We start from the raw sequence: 16,960 nt of genomic DNA, 5'->3' as shown, positions 1-16,960 counted from the left end.
CGTGCAATTCATCTGAGAGTTACTAGCACAGTACATATATACAAAGTGCCATGGTGCAATCCTTTAAAAAGTTACCAGAACAATATAACAAAGTGCTGTTGTGCATTTCAAAAGTGCAGTTACATCATGCAGTGGTGTAAAGTAACTGAGTACATTTACTCAAGTAAAAGTACCATTTTGAGGTACTTTTACTTTAATGGAGAATTTCCAATGTTCAATACCTCTACTCCGCTACATCTCGGAGGCAAATATTGTATTTTTACTCCACTACAATTATTTGAAAACTTTAGTTACTAGTTACTTTGCAGATATACATTATTATATTATAAAACATACATTAACCACTTTAGCCCTGTTTTATATATAGGCTATTTGAAAATAGCCGATCTACAAGCTCACAACGCGTCGCATCACTCTCCCTGTCTCTCCAGCTCTTTAATATACAGAAAATACATTTTCAGGTAGGTGACACATTTTCAGCCAATCAGGAAAGAGTACCATTTATCAGCTTAATTTTATAGTGATCCAGTTCCAATTGTGTCTGCTCATTTCTTTGTGTCATCACTTCCAGTTTCACTTGTTTAATCTGTATCCTGACTGAGTTCTCCATCCTGATTGGATAACATTTCTGTTTAATAAAGAGCTGGAGAGAAATGGAGACTCCTGTTACTGAACAAACTGTTCAAACACCGAACAGTACTCTACTCATAGCAATGAGTAGAGTACTATCAGAATATAGAGCTATTTAACACTTAACCAAACAAAACCCCTTACCCTATCTTTAACTTGTGAGAGTGTGCAAATGAATGGGTCCATTTCGTTTCATTTTCACACTCTGAGTTACAGACCTGACCCTTGGGGTCCCTGGACCCCACTTTGAGAACCACTAACAGAGCACAGAATACAAGGAGGATGGAAATGAAAAGAGAGGCGCATGATAATAACAAACTCCATCGTTAGATCCATTGTTTTCTTAGCGATTCTTCTATGGATTACTTTTCCGATTAATTGAATCATTGAGAAGTTGTATCTTTTTTTAAATGTATCAACGGTTAAGGATTATCCACTTAAGCGTTGTTTTATACTTCATCACACAATAGTGTTGTGCGAAAATTGAGAAAATAGATGTGCTGTGAGCTCGTACAGGTAGTTATTTTCACTATTTTTGCTTTTAGTTTTTTACTTTTGGTCTACAATGATATGCCCAAAGCGATTATTAACCAATTATCACTGCTAATCGATTATCAATTATGTTTTGATCAATTAAATCAATAATTTCGATTACACCCCTTACAGTGTTGCATTAGTTGTGACACCTAACCAGCTGGAGTGTGGTGGCTCCAATCCCTTCAGTCTAATCGCCCCATCTTTTTTATAGACCTCATCATCTCAATCATATCAATGCAATGATATTAAAAAAGAAAATGTACTTCATAATGTTTCACTTTTGAATACTTAAAGGTAGGGTAAGTGATTATCTTTGGCTAAAATAAGTGTTAGATTAGCGCTATATTGTGATAGTACTCATTGCTATAGAGTGTTTGTTCAGTAACGGGAGTCTCCATGTCTCTCCAGCTCTTTAATAAACAGAAAATGCATTTTCAGGTCGGGATACCAATTGTATCCAATCAGGATGGAGAACTCAGTCAGGATACAGACTAAACTGAAAGTGAAATTGGAAGTGATGACACAAATAAATGAGCAGACAAAATTGGAACTGGATCACTATCAAAATGAAGATGATAAATGGGTACTCTCTCCTGATTGGCTGGCATTTTGGTCACCTACCTGAAAATGTATTTTAGACAGCAGCATGGCAGCATGATAATAGATCATTTATAAAAATGCAATTCATTCGTTCATTATTATCACAGTAATTTTAACCATATCCATATTTTATACGTTGGCCATTAAAAAAATAGCAGATGTACAAGCTCACAGCGTGTCGCGCTGCAAGCTTGTACATCTGCTATTTTGGAGAAGAAAACATTTATCTTGAAAGTATTGGGGAAAAAAGTAAAAAATCTTCTCTTATGGGGGTCCCTGACACTAAACCTTTTCAGATGGGGGGTTCGTGGCCAAATGCATGTCAATTAAGGGGGTCCTTAGTCTCGCGTGGCCAGACTGTTGCCTCCCACAATTTTCAAATGTTTCCGGTCATACAGTCTGGGACTCGGAAGCTCTGATCATGATTAGAATATAAACCGGATGTGGAGCCTCCTTCTCCACTTCCGTTTCGTCTTTACAGTCGCGCAAATGTATCCTAATATAAATACAAATCATCTAAGTATACATAGACCAATTATTTGTTTACCAACATTGAGACTGGACGCACAGGTGATTGTTTCACGCAATCAATTCCCAACCTGTTGTTTCGGGGTGCGCTGGTTTCAGCACACCCCAATCCCCTCTTGTGTGTTGGCTAGTGAGACGCGTCCTAGCGAGACCTGATAGAATGGGTTTCATTGCGCGCATACTGGTTGCACACATACTGGTTCTTATCAGTGGGACGTCGTCTGTTAAGGGGTCTATAGCTTGCTGCTTAGCAGAAATGGAAATTAAAAAGCAAAGTGTAAAGATATTTTAAATTCGTGAACGGAAGTGCCAGTTTCCTCTCTCGGATTTTGGGAGTTGTAGTTCCAGACTCTATATAGCATTCAGAGATTGTGGAATAGTTGTCTGGCTACGCGAGACTAGGGGGTCCTTGACATGAAAAGGTTTGAGAACCACTGCTCTTAAAGGGTATGCAAACTGTTCACTTTGCATGCCTTCACTTGCACTGCACCACCTATAGTTTTGACTCAAGTACAGGGGTACTGAGTACTTTTCTGTACCACCACTGCACCTAACCAGCCGGAGCGCTGCTGGTTCCAATCCCTCTCTGTCTTTAAACCCCACCATCTTTTTTTTTATAGACCTCATCATCTCCTGCTGCGTTTCCCCTCTGAGGTCTGCAAACCCAGATTTCCTCCCAGCGCGGTGCGGTCTTAACATGTTGCAGGGTTTAAGCCCCATGGGTTTGTGGCAAGGGAAGTCATTTTGACACCAGAGGCCCATTGAAGTGGTCTGAAGCACATCTCAATTAGGGGTGGATAAACTCAACACGAGATTTTCGCGCAGATTTCTTGAACTAATTAAGTGCAGCGGGGGTTTTGAGGCTGAGGCAGGCAGGCACCCCCGGGGATCTCATATCGCCGCTGTCGGATGGAAAACCTCATTATGTCTAAAAGAGGTCCTTTTTTATTATTATATTAAAAAAGAAGTAAAATAGTGAAAATAGCCAAGCTACAAGCTCAAGTGCATTTACTCAAGTACTGTACTTAAGTACAATTTTGAGGTATATCTTACTGCACTTGAGTGTCATTTTTCTTTTTGATAGATTCCTAGTTACTATTGTTTCAACTGCTACATCTCAGAGGCAAATATGTTTCTTTTTTACTCCACTACAATGTTTTGAAAACGTGTTAAAAAAACATACATTTAATCGAAATCGCCTAACGCGTCGCGTTGTGAGCTTGTAGATCAGCTATTTTCGAAAAGGTTTTGACGTATTAAAAGCTTGGGGACTTTTACGTTGGTGCTGTACGTATATTTTCATGCCAAAACGTTTGTACTTTTACTCAAGTAAAATCTTGCATACAGACATTTTACTTGTATTTTTTTCATATTGTAGTATTGCTACTTTTACTAAAGAGTACTTCTTCCACTACTGTCTCATTTGTTTGTTTTTGTACTCTTTTCTCCTTATAACTGTCAAGCAGGAATACAAACCAAATGCAAATAATGCCATTTCAAAGTGTGTCACCCAGTCAAGTGTCATGGTGGGTCAACATGCTGCCTGGTGTCACACAGAGAGATAACCCATGCCTGGTGCTGTGACTGATTACAAGGGAGTAGAACTCAGGTAAGCTTGACTCTGACTCCACCTAATGGTCAAACAGTGTAACACCATGCCTTTTCTGCCATCAAACAGAATGACCAGTCCACACATGTATGTATTTAAGGTTTCAGAATACCTTCAAATCATTCATAATCAGTGGTGGAAGAAGTACTGCCTCTGTGGAACAAATACCATAATATTTATAAAATACTCTGTTCACAAGTAAACATCCTGTACTCAGAATCTTACTTGAGTAAAAGTACAAAAGTGAAGCAGTGCTGTACCGGGGCTCAGAGGAACTGGACATTCTCCACTCCAGAAAGAGTGTTTGAAATATGCAGCATGCTTACAGTCCTCTGTGGGAGATACTGTCCTTCCTGTCAGCAGCCTGGATGCTGCATATCTGCAGTGGTGGAAAAAGTACTCAAATGTTTTACTTAAGTAAAAGTATCATTACTCCAATGCAGAAGTACTCTGTTACAAGTAAACGTTTGGAATTAAAAATGTACTTGAGTAAAAGTACAGAAGTATTGGTATCAGAATGTACTTAAAGTACCAAAAGTAAAAGTACAAAAATGTTTGAAAATAGCCTAGGTATAAAATAGGGCTAAAGTGGTTAATGTATGTTTCATAATATCATCATTTATATCTGAAAAGTAACTAGTAACTAAAGTTTTCAAATAATTGTAGTGGAGTAAAAGTACAATATTTGCCTCTGAGATGTAGTGGAGTAAAAGTAAAAGTATAGGAAATTGGAAATACTCAAGTAAAGTACAATTACCTCAAAATTTTACTTAAGTACAGTACTTAAGTAAATGTTCTTAGTTACTTTACACCACTGCATATCTGTCAATGACAGATGTGACACTCTCGCTGAATTTAGAAGAGCAACCACCAGTGCTCAGTGACTGTCCATGAGAGTGACGTTTAGTTTAGTTTTTGTATATAGCTTTGTATCTGGCATTTTTAAGGAATGATATAGGGTGGGAGAGGCTTATCAGCTCTCTCTGTAAATAAACACTTCATAGACATTATCCCCACAATTTTCCTCTTAATTTATATTCTGCTAACAACCAAATTGGGATATTAATACAAATCTATACACATCATAAAACACAGGACACTAACCCTGTGATATTATCTACATGCTCACAATGAGACTTGTAGATCAGCTATTTTCAAAAATGTTGCCTCTTTCTTATATTATTTCACAATTTGGCCAATGTTTGACCAGTTTTTATAGCAGTACCTTTGAGACAGTAATTGGTGTCTGTGTCAAATAATGAGAAATGCATTTCAGTGTGCTTTGTAACACAACAAAACCCAAGGAAAGCGAAATGATATAAAATACAAACGACTGACAAAATGTGCAATCATAATTAATACCGTATTAATATCATTCTCATTACCGTTTCATTATTACTACTGTACTCACAAAGCTACAGTACCACTACTCATATCCACATAATTACAAAGACTATCATGAAAATTATACTGAGAATCTTCTTTTTTTTTCAGGAAATGAAAAAATAAATGTATTTAGAACAACACAATACTGCCTCATCAAAGTTGCTATGGTGACTATACATTGTCAGATATTTGAATGTGTCCTTATAGTATCACCATTTTACCCAAATACAGCTCAAGTGGGGTTAGAGGTTTTTGACCATTAATGTGGAGGTAGGTCATTCTAATCAATTAAGGACAAAACAACTGTCTCCACAAATTGGCAACGTGAAACAAGAAAAATAAATGTGAATAAAATACAATATGGAACTACAATCAATGTATGTTTTTTATTCTCAAAGAAGCACAGAAAGCAAACATGACATAATGCACACATTATTGAGTCATTTCAAAATGAGATAACAGCAAAGTTAGCAAATCAAGTAATGTTTACAGCAGTCTACAGCATGAGACGATGGTGCTTGTGATTGAAAATGTGTATAACTGAATCATAGTTCAAACCTTCACTTTGACACATTACTGTACACATCAGCAACAATCATCTGACTCATATAATAACCCCATTTAGAGTTACATTAAAGCAGCACAGTATGTAACTTTCCTCTTCTACCCTGGATTTGAACCCGGTTTCCTGTGCAAGTGCTGACATTTCTACTATTAAGCCTGCTTGCTCTGGGAATAAATTGAATCTTAACTATCAGGTCAAAATGTGTGTCAGATCCCGTGTCTAGGTGAGACATGACTTTTGACACAATCTCAATGTCTCAATAGAAAAGCAGAGAGAAAAATACAACTCCAATTGTATAAGTTATATTGTATTAACATAGTATCATACAGGTTGGGCAAAATAACATTTTATTCATGAAAAAGGTTACATAGTAAGACTAAGTATTATTGTTATGGTTGTAGTTACTTTACAATAGGGTCAACTATTTATTTAAAAACAAAATCAGCTGTACTGTATCACTCACATTATCAAACATAATCAATATTTTGCGCAGCATTTTTGTACATAATGGTATTTTTTTTCCCTCTGTATTCTTATGTTGATTTTTGAACTGTTTGGTTGCTACTATATATGTCTATGAAATTAATTCAAGGACCCCAATGGAAACAAGCCCGCAAGGACTTTTTTGGCCGGACCTTTTAGACAAAAGCATTATAAATGTAACTGTTGTTTTACATTATTTTGCCTAATAAAAATTTCAATCAATCAATTCAATCAATCAATCAATCTTAAGGCATTTTTTTATTTTGAAACACATTTAAAAATAGCCGATCTACAAGTTCAAAGCGTGTCGCTGTAGATCGTCTATTTTCACCATTTTAAAAAGTTTTTCAAAATAATACAAAATGTCTAATAAGATTAGCCATAATGCATAAGACGCCGTGCATAATGGGGCCCATTGCATTATGTTATAAATATGCATCCATGGCAAAATGTTTCACTGTTACATTATAAACATTTAACATTTGAGTACATACAGATGGAATATGGAATGCAGGTATGTATGTCATTTAGTTCTTCTTTGAGGACAGGTTTCTTGAGATGGTCAAAGGGCCGAGTCCGGCTCCCAGGGTGTAAGTTGCCCATGTGTGGCATAGTGTATAGTGTAGGTAGAAACAGGCGAAGGTAACCAACAAAAGCTGCATAATAGACTTAAATAGACGTAGTTATCTCCACTAGACCATACCCGGTCGACGCATCCGTGGGGGGATATGCGCACATGATCTGGCAACCCGGGAGGCGACATTGTTTGACACGTAAACGCTAATAAGAAGCTGAGATTTGATGAAATTGAAAAACGGGCTTCACAGTTAAGTTCAGATGGTAATGGTCAATGGCTGTGTGCAAAATCAGAGCAATTGGTCCAGCCACTGAGGAGAACCGGGTAGCTTCACTCACGCACCACTACAGAGGTTACTAGAATTATAGTAGGATAAAGGAAGTTTACATTAAAGCTGCTTTAAGTGATATTTGTTTTGTTAAAAAGCTCTATTCTGTCTCCCTGTCTGAGAGACAAATGTCCATTCATACTGCCTCCAAACTGTTCTGTGTTCTGAATGCATGACCTGCCCAGTCACTAATCTGATCAATAAATCCTAGCTGTAGCAGCTTCCTCCGCCATCTCCAGCGCCTGAATCCAAGCCTGCAGAATGGATCTAATACCTGGATGTGGTTCCGACATGCTGTGGGCAATCCATCATGGAGGTAGGCAGATCTGAGAGACAATGACGTCGATCTGTACAGTAGTTATAGCCTACCCTGTCCGAACAAAGTTCTGTTCAACTTCGGATGGAGTATGAATTGGGATTTAGGGCCAGCAGTTACCCGGTGCTATCTGAGGCAGGGTATCAGTCGTTGTTCAGACATTTTTTTCTCCCCGAGTTTCCCAACAGTCCTTGGGGGAATTTGGTCGAGGTCGACTCAAGGGTTTCCCCACATCACCCCTCCCCCACATCCACCACCCCCACCTCCCCTCCCCCGAGGCAGGTCCAAGGAAGGATATGCTGCCTCAAATCACATCCACAGCTCCCCCGCGGACATCACAAAGTCCCCCCCTCCCCCACCCACACCTCCTCCTCCCCCCACCGACCCCCCAGAGGCTGAAAGGGAAAATGGTTACTACTCAACTGAAGACATGGACGCCATTTTTTCAACTAGAGGTACTCACATTGTTCACTTGAATGTTAAAAGTCTTAAAAACTCAAACAAAATGTCTGAGCTGAGATCCATGTTTGGAAATGGCAAGGTGGACATTATAACAGCTACCTCAGCGAGCGTAAACTGTTGTTTGAATTCCAATTGGGCTTCGGAACATCCCACTCCACTGACACATGCCTACTGTATTTGACCGATTACATCAAACGTGAGGTAGACTCGGGCAAATACTGCGGCATGGTCATGCTGGACCTCCAAAAGGCGTTTGACACTGTAAACCACGAAATTCTACTTGATAAGCTGAAGGCGATTGGTTTTGATTGCACATTACTAAATTGGATGAGATCTTACTTGAAGGGTAGAGAACAAGTGGTTGACATCAACGGAACCATGTCCTCATCCCTCCCGGTGAGCTGCGGGGTTCCTCAAGGCAGCATTCTAGGGCTGTTACTGTTTCTTCTATACATTAACGACATGAATGCTACCTGTAACTGCAAACTGTTCCTGTTCGCTGATGACTCGGCACTCCTGATCTCGGGTGAGGACAAGTTGCAAGTCGAGGAAGCTCTCAGCTCTGAACTCTCAAAAATTCGTACCTGGCTTACCGATAACAAACTGTCACTACACCTTGGGAAAACTGAATCCATCCTATTTGGGACCAAACATTCCCTCAGTAAAATGAAGGTAAATGATTTAAGGTCAAAGTCAATGACACAATCATCACTAGCAAAGAAGAGATTACCTATTTGGGATGTATTCTTGATAAACACCTGACAGGTGAAAGCATGGCAACAAAGGTGTTCAAAGGAGTAAACCAGAGAACCAGATTTATGGGCAGAGTTTCCTCTTTTGTCAACCCTCAGGCACTGACCCTCTCAGGGGCCCTGATTCAGCCCCTTTTTGACTATGCTAGCTCCTCTTGGTACTCCAACACCTCAGTGTCACTGAAGACTAAGCTTCAAACCTCCCAAAACAAACTGATTCGACTACTTCTCGGACTGGGGCCCATGACCCACCTCTCTCCCACTCACTTTGCCAGCCTAGGCTGGCTCAGGGTGGAAGACAGGGTTATACAACTAGAAATGGGACTGGTCTTCAAAATTGTAAATGCAGATTTGCCCGAAATGCCCCCTATACCCGCATATCTGTATAAGTACCTCGAAAAAGTTAGTGACACCCACAGTCACAAAACTAGAGGGAGCGTAAACAACAATCTGGTAACACCCACCCATAAAACAAACATGGGCAAATTCTCCTTCTATAGCACAGCCACCAAGGAATGGAATAGTATAACCCCATCCCTCAAAAAATGCAGTTCGCTGGGCTCATTCAAAACAGCCCTAAAAACTCATCTTTCTGGAGGCCGAAAGAGGAGCTAGTACCAGTTTCCCTGTAGACAGACGACCCCCCCCTCCCCCTTTTTTTTGTACATACTTTTTATTTTATTTTCTAATGTTTTTTGTATATAATTTTTTATTTTCTCATGCCTTTTTTGTACATAATGGTATATCTTTTTTCCTCTGTATTCTTATGTTGATTTTTGAACTGTTTGGTTGCTACTATATATGTCTATGAAATTAATTCAAGGACCCCAACGGAAACAAGCCCGCAAGGACTTTTTGGGCCGGACCTTTTAGACAAAAGCATTATAAATGTAACTGTGTTGTTTTACATTCTTTTGCCTAATAAAAATTTCAATCAATCAATCAATGTAGAATAGCTTGGGGACACACAGTCCCAGGGTGGAGGTCAGGACGTAGGCTAGATGGTACAGCAGCTCCACTTTCATCAGCATGGCCTTGTATCCCAGGATGAACTTCCCATTGTTCCCCACCGGACTCACTGGAAAGTAAACAACACATTACACATTGCTGTTACTACCTGCCCAGGTGCTTGATGGGTAATGTAGTTTAGACTACAAACTCACCACAAACACCACCTTGTTCATCAACTGGACACAACACATCAGGGGTTCTCAAACTGCATTACATTACACATTGCTACTTGCTTCCAGGTGCTTGATGGGTAATGTAGTTTAGTATAGGGGTGAAACCATAGACATATAAAGGTAGACGCCTCCTCTGGCTCTAAAGCGCGTGTATGGCGGACGCACTTCCGCTTCTGGGGGGCAGCTGGAAATTTCCACGTATGTCACAGAAGGGGGCGTTCAGTAGGCCAATGAGAGGCAGGTGGGGGCGGGACAACTAGATTCTGACAAGTCCTGGAAAAGACGCGCTGTGATTGGCCAGTAGTCAACGCGCTGTGATTGGCCAGTGCCCGTGCCCCCCGGAAATATGGCGGCCATACCAAGCACGTCGCTCCAATGAACTGCAGAGGCCAATGAGGTATCTAGGTTTCTATATATGTGGGTGAAACGTCTTCACTTTCTACGCCGGATGAGAACGCCGGACGGACACACATGGAGCTCCGTTCCGTAAGCAGAAATAGGACATCCGGTTTTCGAGCTAGCAGAAATAAGGTTTCCGGTTGCCTTCAAAATAAGATCACGATTTTGTAATGTTTTTTAAAAGACACAAATCTATTTTAAAAATACATTTATGATGTATGTCTTTGTTGCTGCTACTAATAAATTATGTCACTTGGTTCTGGGGTCAGACCAATATATCGATTTAGCCGATATATCAGCCACTATTAGAATTTTTTGTCTCAGCAATTATGCAGCCGATGTGAGTAGTTTCCTTCCTTTTTCCGCCTTTTTAAAAACAAATAGCAGATCTAAAAGCCCACAACACGTTTTTAATCCAGCTCAAGTGTTTATGTTGCCAAGGTGACGATGACGGCACGGCACTATGCCGATTATGGGCACGACGCCAGCGTGACGTCGTCTTAGGATCATACAACATCATATTCCCCTCATAAAAGCACAGCTGCGAGACACAGTGTGGTGTGCCGAGCGACAGTTAGATAAAGTGCGTCCAGAGTTTGTCCAGCAGTCACTGTCCGTTGCAGCCATGGGTCTTCAAAAATATTTAAATGAATTTATCATTTTGAGTCGAGACTCAAGAAGAGAGAAGACTGTCGAATCAGATATAATGTCAGAGTCCGTCCAGCAGTCACTGTCCGTTGCAGCCATGGATTTTCAAAATAAGTTAAACCCAATATTTAACCATTTGAGTTTAGGCGAGAAGATTGGCCAGCAGTCACTGTCAAGAAGAGAGAAGACTGTCCAGCAGCCACTGTCCGTTGCAGCCATGGATCTTCAAAAACGGTTAAATGAATTTAACATTTTGAGTCGAGACTCAAGAAGAGAGAAGACTGTCGAATCAGATAAAATGTTAGATTCCGTCCAGCAGTCACTGTCCGTTGCAGCCATGGATCTTCAAAAACAGTTAAATGAATTTATCATTTTGAGTCGAGAGGGGGAGACCTTTGTTAATCCCACGAGGGAAATTCAGTTTCAGTTAGATAAAAAGTCAGAGTCCGTCCAGCAGTCACTGTCCGTTGCAGCCATGGATCTTCAAAAACGGTTAAATGAATTTATCATTTTGAGTCGAGACTCAAGAAGAGAGAAGACTGTCGAATCAGATATAATGTCAGAGTCCGTCCAGCAGTCACTGTCCGTTGCAGCCATGGATCTTCAAAAACGGTTAAACCCACTATTTAACATTTTGAGTCGAGCCTCAAGAAGAGAGAAGATTGTCCAGCAGTCACTGTCAAGAAGAGAGAAGACTGTCCAGCAGCCACTGTCCGTTGCAACCATGGATCTTCAAAAACGGTTAAAAGAATTTAACATTTTGAGTCGAGACTCAAGAATAGAGAAGACTGTCGAATCAGATAAAATGTTAGATTCCGCCCAGCAGTCAATGTCCGTTGCAGCCATGGATTTTCAAAAACGGATAAAACCAATATTTAACATTTGGCGTCAAGCCTCAAGAAGAGAAAAGATGGATTTTCTAAGAGAGAAGACTATCGAATCACCCCTTGAATCACCCCTTGCCAAACTAGAGAGAGAGAGGAAAGCGGCAGAGAATGGGAGAAGGATTTTGAGAGTTTGCTCAAAGGGTCGGCGGCAGAGAGTGGGATCAGGAGTTTGAGAGTTTGCTCTCTGAGAGAGAGAAGGCCTGGAAAAGGGAAAAGCTTCTGTGGGAACAGAGAGGGGAGGGAGGGGGAGACCTTTGTTAATCCCACGAGGGATTAGTTTCAGTTAAATCAGTTTCAGTTAAATCAGTTTCAGTTAAATAAAAAGTCAGAGTCCGTCCAGCAGTCACTGTCCGTTGCAGCCATGGATCTCACAGGGGAAATTCAGTTTCAGCTTCATTCAGCTGATGGCTGCTCAGATGGTCTTCATGAGCGCTCGGGGGGGAGCTGTTAGGGGTTAAGTGTCTTCGACATGTAGACGTAAGCAAACCGGGAAGCAAACCGGTGACCTCCAGACAGCCATTCCACCCACTAAGCTACGGCTGCTTGTTTGGCATTCAATAAAACTAGATAGGTGCACTCAAAACTCCACCAGGAGGAACGTTGCACATTTGTATGAAAAGACATGGGGGGCAATGTGGGTAAGAGCTATGAGAACTTGTGTTGCACAGGGGCAGCCTGTGAACACAAATCAGCCTGGGAATTTGAATGACAGCGACCCCAAATCTGTCCAAATCAACATAAAAATATATATCTTTAAATGTAGCCAAAATGTGTCCACCAGCTGATCACCAAGTTGTGTGAGGCTTATGAAATCAAATCATATTTTGACGGCACTCTGGAACCAGAGCAGCAGGAACGGAACCGTCGGTGGCGTGAGGATATCGCCCCCACTAGACATCAGGCTGCGGAGCCCGACAGCGAACTCATTGGGCTTGCAGCTGAGGTTGAGGCTAAGGCGATCACCCCTTGGAGTTAGCCTCGCGTAGCCAGACTATATCATTGCGTGGATATGAGTCTGGTTCTTCTATGAGGACGTTTTTTTTTCCAAGGGGGCGGGATCAAAACAATGGCTCTCAACGCAATTGGTTAGACCTACAACCAACTACCAATTACAGTCTCCCATATTTGAATACTGGGCCCTGATTGGACAATGATCTCCAAAGGCAATCACGAACGAGTCCACCCCATCACGGACGCTGCCATCACGCAGTGGCAGAGGCAGCAGTCAACAGTCACCAGTCAGCAGCAACTGCCTGGCCGACGAGCCCACAGAGCTACTACAAGATCATGCCGAGGAGAATACCGACCCTGCGCTAAGCACAGCTATACCAGCTAGCGCGGAGCCGAGCCTGGGCCCCGTCCCTACTGCGGAACCGCTGCAGTCTGCGCTCCGCTCACAAGAGACGGCACAGGAGCAGCCTGTAGCAGAGCCCGCAGTCATGCCCATGCCGCATGACACGGCCCTCCCCACCATGACATCATAGTGGCAGAGACGCCCACCCCTTCATGGGGGAGCAGACAAGGGGACGGAAACAGCCCTCCGGTCCCAGACGATGTTGGGAACCTTAACACATTCCCTGCCAAAAACGTAGATCTACACTTTTTTTTACTCAGGAGATATCATTTTTCGAAGATCTAGACTCCTATCCACTTCCTGGTTAACTTATTACTTTAAAATGCTGTATCTATTTTTTTACTATGTATTTTTGGTGAAACATGCTATTTTCAACTGGCTGCAATTATGGAACGGATTACCGCAATCTGATTTTTTCCCCCCGATTCCTATGAGACTCCTGTGTGTGTAATGAGGGGATCACCGTCAGCGGCTGATTGGCCATTTGGCGTACCGGGCAAATGCCCGGTGGGCCGCTGGGCCAGATTTTTTTTTTTTTTTTTTTTTTTTTTTTTTCGCTCCCGTTTTAGGATTATTGCGGTCATTTTTGTTGTTTGTTGCATGCGGTCTGGACGAGACCCTCCACCACATCATTAACACGTGTCGGGAGCAGGGCGTGCCGTTCGTCTTTGCTCTGTCCAGAAAGGCCCTGGGCCGCTGTGTCAACAAGCCTGGTGGGCATCTTCAACTATGATGGCGCACAGGTCATTTTGTTCTTTTTGTTTTTAGTTTTCTGACACATTGCACCTTCTAGCAGATTACATCTGTATTATTATTATTATTATTAAACTAATGCTTGTCAGTAATTCGGTACTCATAACTATCCAACACCTCAATGTCATTGACAATGTTATCAGGGACTAGAGATTGTTTTCTAAAATCCTAAATCATTAAATTATTATTATTCTATACATCATTGTAATTTTTTTTATGACTGACAAAAATGCACAAGGCTGCAGTGTTTCTGTATGTCAGATAGCAATGTGAACAGTACAAAGTTACACATTACTGTATGTGGGAGATAGATTGCAAGAAATGGACAGGATTCACATTTAGCCTTTTATTGTCATTTGTTGACATCTGATAGACCATGTCGTTGTGATACAGAAAAGAAAGACTGATTTACAGCACTGCATACCACAAAGGAGAAACAAATTATAAATGTAAGTAGGAAACACCCCTTAGGTAGAACTTAACATGTATTTTAGAAAACTTTTTTCAGCATTTGTTAATCTAAAGCATCACATGTTTCCTCTTCATTAGTGAAAGTCCAGATTAATCATCAATACAGGACAAAATGTCAAATAGAAATGTATAGAGAAAACATGCTTGACAGATTATAACTGGTTCAACTATTTTGCCAATACAACAATTATGCAATCAACTAATGCCTAGATGTTTTGAGGAGAGACTATTCAAAAAGTGTTATGGAATCTTTACAAAGTATTTGTGTTCATATAGACAAATGACACTCAATGAGTGATGGAGTGAGTGTATATTGGAATATGTATTTGTAGAACTAGCTTTACCAGGGTCTTGGTCAGTAAGAAAATAGTTTTTTCCCCCCCATTCATACACACATGAATATTGATCAAACAATAAAAAACAAGGATCAGTCAGAAACATCACATAGTCACACACCTACTTCAATCCACATGGTATTACAGTGGACATTCTTCTAATTGTTTGTCATGTTACAGTCAGGGGTGATTTAAGGGTGGTTTACTTAAATAGTTCCCTCTAAGTGTAGTCTAAGATGTATGGGAATGTGATTGGCACTGTAGCCTTGGCCACTAACAACAAGAGGGCAAACCAATAACTGTACTTCATTTGAAAGGGTGAACAACACTGACCATGAAAAAAAGACATTTCATCCAGGTTAATTGCACTCTTATGATGACTGATGAAACGCCACTAACTAAGATCAGATCACCAATCAATCAAGTATATGGTCAATTTTATTGCAGAGCTGGAGAGGGGGCAGAGACAATGAAAGAAAGAAGGGGACAAGTTTCACTGCATTTTTATTTTAATTAAGGCCAGCCAGCAGTTTAAGCCATTAACTCGAAGCGAAAGGGCTCCAGTAGCTGGGGCATATTGTTCTTCGTGCTGACCGTGTGGGCCGCACGGGGCTCCCCGCGCTGTGGAAAAGATGGGGAGAGCGTGATTAAACACAAGAATAAAGATACCAACCAGTGATGTCATATGACAAACAGGCTCCCTTGAGATCAAATAAGAATGATTCTACTTTATATCTAATTCTGTAGCCTCATTTAATAAGGTAAGGTAATACTATAATGGTCCGGATTGGCCCAGAATTTTGGAACTACAATCAATGTATGTTTTTTATTCTCAAAGAAGCACAGAAAGCAAACATGACATAATGCACACATTATTGAGTCATTTCAAAATGAGATAACAGCAAAGTTAGCAAATCAAGTAATGTTTACAGCAGTCTACAGCATGAGACGATGGTGCTTGTGATTGAAAATGTGTATAACTGAATCATAGTTCAAACCTTCACTTTGACACATTACTGTACACATCAGCAACAATCATCTGACTCATATAATAACCCCATTTAGAGTTACATTAAAGCAGCACAGTATGTAACTTTCCACTTCTACCCTGGATTTGAACCCGGTTCCCTGCGCAAGTGCTGACATTTCTACTATTAAGCCTGCTTGCTCTGGGAATAAATTGAATCTTAACTATCAGGTCAAAATGTGTGTCAGATCCCGTTTCTAGGTGAGACATGACTTTTGACACAATCTCAATGTCTCAATAGAAAAGCAGAGAGAAAAATACAACTCCAATTGTATAAGTTATATTGTATTAACATACTATCATACAGGTTGGGCAAAATAACATTTTATTCATGAAAAAGGTTACATAGTAAGACTAAGTATTATTGTTATGGTTGTAGTTACTTTACAATAGGGTCAACTATTTATTTAAAAACAAAATCAGCTGTACTGTATCACTCACATTATCAAACATAATCAATATTTTGCGCGGCATCTTAAGGCATTTTTTTATTTTGAAAAACATTTAAAAATAGCCGATCTACAAGTTCAAAGCGTGTCGCTGTAGATCGTCTATTTTCACCATTTTAAAACGTTTTTAAAAATAATACAAAATGTCTAATAAGATTAGCCATAATGCATAAGACGCCATGCATAATGGGGCCCATTGCATTATGTTATAAATATGCATCCATGGCAAAATGTTTTACTGTTACATTATAAACATTTAACATTTGAGTACATACAGATGGAATATGGAATGCAGGTATGTATGTCATTTAGTTCTTCTTTGAGGACAGGTTTCTTGAGATGGTCAAAGGGCCGAGTCCGGCTCCCAGGGTGTAAGTTGCCCATGTGTGGCATAGTGTATAGTGTAGGTAGAAACAGGCGAAGGTAACCAACAAAAGCTGCATAATAGAGTTGAAATAGACGTCGTTATCTCCATGATAAAGGAAGTTTACATTAAAGCTGCTTTAAGTGATTTTTGTTTTGTTAAAAAGCTCTATTCTGTCTCCCTGTCTGAGAGACAAATTTCCATTCATACTGCCTCCAAACTGTTCTGTGTTCTGAATGCATGACCTGCCCAGTCACTAATCTGATCAATAAATCCTAGCTGTAGCAGCTTCCTCCGTCATCTCCAGCGCCTGAAT

This window comes from Gymnoscopelus microlampas, assembly GCF_963454915.1.
Source record: "Gymnoscopelus microlampas genome assembly, chromosome: 14".
NCBI lineage: Eukaryota > Metazoa > Chordata > Actinopteri > Myctophiformes > Myctophidae > Gymnoscopelus > Gymnoscopelus microlampas.
This window is presented reverse-complemented; position numbering follows the sequence as displayed.